Genomic DNA, 6,031 nt, shown 5'->3' with positions numbered 1-6,031 from the left:
TCTGTGTTTACTTCACCCACACACGCTTCGTCATGTGCGCAAACGTGTGTGTGTGTGTGTGTGTGTGTGTGTGTGTGTCCGCTTGCTGCTGCAGCCATCACTACCAGCACCAGCACCACCCAACTATGCCTCCTCCTCCTCCTCCTCCTCTTCCTCTTCCTCCTCCTCCTCCTTCACGTAACCTGCCTAACTGAATCGTTTAGAAAGCAAACGTTCACCTTACGTCCGCCAAGCACGCTCTTAATGTTGTCTTAGAAGAACGAAGAGGAGGAGGAGGAAGAGGAGGAGGATTTTATTTACTGGTCACATCTTCCTTGAACTTCTTTTTTATGGAGGAATAGATTTAATTTTCCCTCCCGTCGTGTGACTTTTTCCTCGTGTGTGTGTGTGTGTGTGTGTGTGTGTGTGTGTGTGTGTGTGTGTGTGCGGCGTCAGACAATTAAGAGACCTGAATGATGGGAGTTAATTCACACTTCATTGAGAGAGAGAGAGAGAGAGAGAGAGAGAGAGAGAGAGAGAGAGAGAGAGAGAGAGAGAGAGAGAGAGAGAGAGATTTGCACACAAACAAAGAGGAACAGCCAAATATTAGTGCAAATCCACCCACGCTTGTGTGAGCTCTTGCAAACACACACACACACACACACACACACACACAGTTCGTAGAGAGAGAGAGAGAGAGAGAGAGAGAGAGAGATGATTGTGGTCTTTATACGTATTGAAAGGAAGGTCGGAATGGTGATGGTAATGGTGGTGGTGATGGTGATGATGGTGCCGCAGTGAAAGGGTTTAAATTTCCCTTTCAACACCTTGGTTTTGAAAGGCGAGAAACGAGCGTTGAATACCTGAGTGATTGACGGACAGACTAAACGAGATCGACTGTCTTATTTCACACATTTCAGTTCCGTCTCTCTCTCTCTCTCTCTCTCTCTCTCTCTCTCTCTCTCAATGATAGCTCAGTTTTTTCCTGTTTTAGCTCGAGCCGAATCGTGTGTGTGTGTGTGTGTGTGTTTGGAATACTTACACGATATCATTGACTGACTGACCTCCTGATCTGACTGACTGACTGACACTGACTTACTTAAGGGCTGACCAGTTCTATTAGTGACTGACTTAATAAATGACTGACTAATCCGACTAGGTAATGGATTGACTAACTGGTTGGCTGACTGATGGAATTACTAGCTGGCTGACTGACTGACTGATTGACTGAGTGGATGGATGGATGATTATCGTACGGTTATCGAAGCGGAAAATGAAAATGTGGGCGAAGGAGAGAAGGGAAGAAAGAAGGGAGGAGGGAAAGAGTAACGTGGCTTGGAGAGAAGGGAGGAAAGGGGGATTGAAGGGAAAAGAGTAACGTGGCTTGGAGAGAAGGGAGGAAAGGGGGATTGAAGGGAAAAGAGTAACGTGACTTGGAGAGAAGGGAGAAGAAAAAGGGGAGAAGGGAAAAGTGTAAAGTGACTTGCTCCTCCGTCGGTTGGTTGGTTTGTAGGTCGGTCGGGTCGGTCGGTCGGTCGGTTAGTCCGTTCTGCCCATAAGCCGAAACCCGACCAAGAAAACTTTTGATACTTCGTTCTTTTTTTCCCATTTTCTCTATCTATCTATCTATCTTTCTGTCTATCTCATGTGACGAAGGGGTTTTCTCTATCTATCTATCTATATCTATCTGTCTATCTCATGTGACGAAGGTAGTGACGGTTTAATGGTATGGTAGTGGTGATGGTGATTCAGAAAGGTGATGATTATGATGGAATTGGGTGGAAATGATGTTGATGATGACGGTGGTGGTGGTGGTGATGAGGGCTTTTTCTCCGTCTGTGAAACTAATCAGGAATGTACTCATCACCACCATCACCATCATCACCATTATCATCATCATTCTTCAGTCCGCTTTCTCTCTCTCTCTCTCTCTCTCTCCCTTCCTCGTACTGGTTTATGTGGGAACTTAATCTCTCTCTTATTGACTTTCCTTGGACTTAAGCCTCGGTCAATTGCACCCCACCTGTCATTAGTGGAAATTACAGGTACGGCGCCGAGCAAGGGATTGGAGAGAAAGAAGAAAGTAATTAAAGTTGGGAGGTAAATATAATCAATACCGCGATAAAGAAGGAGCAGGTGAGCGCAGGTGTGTGGCGTTGCAGTCGGGAAAGTTTAATTAAGCAGTTTGGGGATTAATTAAAGGTGTGCGGAGGAATATGAGATTAAGAAAAGAAACTGGAATGAGAAGAATTAGATTAAGATTGTTTTTACAGTAAGGGAAACAGGTCAATGGCAGAAATAGATGAGAACAACAAAGAAAAGCTCGCTAATCACTGCTCCTATGTATAAAAGAAAGCATAGATGAGTGGAATAGAAAGAAATATGATTAAGAAAACGAAAGAAAGGAGAGAGTGAGACAGGTGAGAGGGAAGGTAAGGCTCTTCCCCATCCATATAAAAGAAAGTATAGATGAGGGGAGTAGAGAGATATTTGATTAAAAAAACGAAAGAAAGGAGAGAGTGAGACAGGTGAGAGGGAAGGTAAGGCTCATCCCCATCCATATCAAAGAAAGTTTAGGTGAGTGGAGTAAAAGAGATATTCGAATAAAAAAAAAAGAGAGAGAAAAGAGTGAAACAGGTGTGAAAGGTAAGGTAAGGTCCATCTCCATCCTATACTTTCACTCTCAACTGCATGGTGCTCTGTTAACGAAATCCCACTAACACATCACCACCCAGTTTTTATAAGTATCTTCATCTCGCACCGTAACTGTTGACTGTGTTTCTCTCCTAACGCGTTCCTATCCAAGCCCATATTCGCAAAAGGCTTAAAATATCGAGGAGGAGGAAAGAGTAAATGATGATAAAAGTTGAAAAGGAAAACATATCCTCAACTATCATCTATGTTGGAGCATCGCATAGTGTATTTTTCATCTTTTTATGATTTTATTTATTTTTTGAGAAGACTCCTTTACTGTAAATATAAGGGAAAATAAAGAGGGGAAAAAATAATTAAGAATAAGTACAGTAGGCTAGTAAAATAATATAAAAAACTGCAGTAGTGTTTTTGTTTTTGCGTACCATTGAACTGCCTCTCTCGCTGTAACAAAAAAGTAAAAATCAAGAGAAAATAAGTAAAAAAAAGTTCGGTAGTAAAATAAAATAAAAAGTTTAAGTATAGCGTAAGACGAAGAGGGGAAAAGTTAAGACGCTGTGTAAGGGTAGGTAAGTAAATAAGCGGAGGAGGAGGAGGAAAAATACAGCCTGAGATTAAAATAAAATACAAGGTCGGGTTATGGCGCCGAGGGAGAGTAAAGCGTGCAAGTTAGCGGAAAACATGAAGGCTGAGTAGGAGGGTAGAACATGAAGGAAAAATAAATGGCTCGGGAATAAGAAAACAAGGGGAAAAATTAGTGGCGTAAAACTGAATGAAAAACGATAAAAAAGAAAGAGAAACGTGACTCTGGAGAAGGAAAACTATGGAGGCTGAGGCGGAGGGAAAACATGAAGGAAAAATAAATGTCTCGTGAATAAGAAAACAAGGGGAAAAATCAGTGGCGTAAAACTGAATGAAAAACGATAAAAAAGAAAGAAAAACGTGACTCTGGGGAAGGAAAACTATGGAGGCTGAGGCGGAGGGAAAACATGAAGGAAAAATAAATGTCTCGGGAATAAGAAAACAAGGGGAAAAATTAGTGGCGTAAAACTGAATGAAAAACGATAAAAAAGAAAGAAAAACGTGACTCCGGAGAAGGAAAGCTATAGAGGCTGAGGAGGAAGAAAAATGAAGAAGAAAAAAAATATATGACGTTTAAAGACAAGAGAAACAGAATCATTAGTGTCTTAAAACTCAGGGAAAGAGGAGTGAAGAAAGGGAAGCGTGACTCTGCAGAAGAAAAAGTTTTAAAAAATGACTAGCGAGCGTGAAAATCGTAAAAAAACAACAAAAAAAGAAGAAGAATGAAAAAAAGAAAATTCAATGGCATGGTTAAGGAAGAGGGAAGGAAATGAAGAAAATATACTTGATGTTTATAAATAAGAAGAGAAAAGGAAAAAAAAAATAGCGAGGAAAAGAGGAAAAAATGAGGAGCAACTTAACAGAAGAAAAGTTAAGGAGGAAGGAAAAAAAATAAAAATACATAAATAAAAGAAGAAATAAGAAAGAAGAAAACAAGAAAATGGGGAACAATTAGTAACATAAAACTGAAACAAAGAAGAGTAAAGGAAGAATCGTAACTCTATAAAAGAAAAGTTTAAAAAGGTTCAATTCTACTTTGCGTTTGAAATTTAGAAAAAAAAAGAAATCGTAGCATAAAACTGAGTGAAAGAGGAATTAAAGAAATCTCGAAACGTGACTACAAAAGGAAAAGTTTAAAAGGTCCAATTACACCCATCCAGCGTGACGTTCATAAAAAAAAGAAAAGAAAACAATAAAAAAGTAAAACCGATGACTGTGAATGTGGACCAGTGAGTGATTGAGAGGTGTCTGGCGTGGCTTGGGAAGGGAAGGTTCGGCCGTTCCACACACACACACATCGAAGTAGCAGCGCGGAAACATCGAAGTGGTAAAAGTAAGGCCAGGCAGAGAACCGGGTGGAAGTGTAAATTGAAAGTGGAGACAATACACGACCAGGTGGAAAGATAGATGAAGTTAAGGATGAAGAAAAAGAAAACAGATGGAGAGACTACATTAGAGGTGGAGACAAAAAAACAGGTGGAAGATTTAATTGAAAGTGGAGATACACGACCAAGTGGAAATATAGATTAAAATTATAGATGGAGAAAAAGAAAATAGATGGAAAGAGAAGAAAAAAAAACAGGTGGAGAGATTTAAAGATAGAGATTAAATGAAGGGTGGAAAGACAAATAACCAGGTGGAAGCTTAAATTGAAAGTGGAGATAATACACGACCAGGTGGAGATATAGATTAGATTACAGATGAAGAAAAAGAAAACATGTTGGAGGGGAAAATCGCCCATGAAAACTCGATCAATCTTCTCAGTGGGTTTGCGTAATGAAAGGACGGGAAAATCACCCATGAAAACAACCCGGTCAGTCAATCTTCACGGTGACCTTGGGATATAGTCGTAATGGAAGCCCGATACGTTGAAGAACATGAACAGAAGAAGCATTTGGAGAGATTGAATTAGGAGTGCAAAGACAGATAACCAGGTAAAGACAGGTAAGCAGGTGGAGAGGTTGAATTGGAGGCGAAGAAACAGAGAACCAGGTGGATAGATTAGATTTAAAGGTGGAGAGAAATTTAAAGGTGGATGGACAGAACCAGGTGGAGAAACACATTAAAGGTGGAGGGAGAGAGAGAGAGATTCAGGTGGAGACATTAATTAAAGGTATTGAGAGAAAAGGTGGAGGGACGGAACCAGGTGAAGAGAAGGAAATAAAAGTGGAGGGAAAAATTCAAGGTGGAAAGATTAATTGAATATGGAGAGAGAGATTTTATAGATGGAGTGAACAAATTAGAGGTGGATTGACAAAGAACCAGGTGGAGAGATTGAATTTTGGTGGAGCAGGATGGAGTTCAGTAGCATCAGATATAGAGGTAGGTGGAGGACGTTGGGAAAGGGTGAAGATGCTGATGAGAGAGAGAGAGAGAGAGAGAGAGAGAGAGAGAGAGAGAGAGAGAGAGAGAGAGAGAGAGAGAGAGATTTCACTTTTTTTTCTTATATTTTACTTGATTGATTTCTGTAAACTGTTTTCTTTTTTTTATTGTTATCACGCGCGCTGGTTCTACTTTCTTCCCTCCTTTCACTTTTTTTTTTCTTTTTTTCCTCTAAACTGTGACGGATGTTTGAAAATTTATGAAGCGATTGAAGATATTTATTTATTTTTGTTAGTCATTTAAGTTTCTCTCTCTCTCTCTCTCTCTCTCTCTCTCTCTCTCTCTCTCTCTCTCTCTCTCTCTCTCTCTCTCGTCGATAAATGGAAATAAAACCGATGTGTGTGTGTGTGTGTGTGTGTGTGTGTGTGTGTGTGTGTGTGTGTGTGTGTGTGTGTGTGTGTGTGAAGTTAATTTTGTTTATAGAGCAAGAAATTTG

General features: G+C 40.2%; 1 long non-coding RNA gene across 1 annotated transcript; it reads left to right on the top strand.

The window, feature by feature from the left end:
- Positions 1-667: 667 nt before the first annotated feature.
- Positions 668-4,038, top strand: LOC127004172 (uncharacterized). The gene is made up of 2 exons (XR_007757674.1): positions 668-3,331; positions 3,614-4,038. It is a non-coding gene; the product is annotated as an uncharacterized LOC127004172 (long non-coding RNA).
- The last annotated feature ends 1,993 nt before the right edge of the window (positions 4,039-6,031 follow it).

The sequence above is a fragment of the Eriocheir sinensis genome, chromosome 27, assembly GCF_024679095.1.
Source record: "Eriocheir sinensis breed Jianghai 21 chromosome 27, ASM2467909v1, whole genome shotgun sequence".
Taxonomy (NCBI): domain Eukaryota; kingdom Metazoa; phylum Arthropoda; class Malacostraca; order Decapoda; family Varunidae; genus Eriocheir; species Eriocheir sinensis.
The sequence above is the reverse complement of the archived record's forward strand: the minus strand, read 5'-3'. Positions and strand labels throughout refer to the sequence as shown.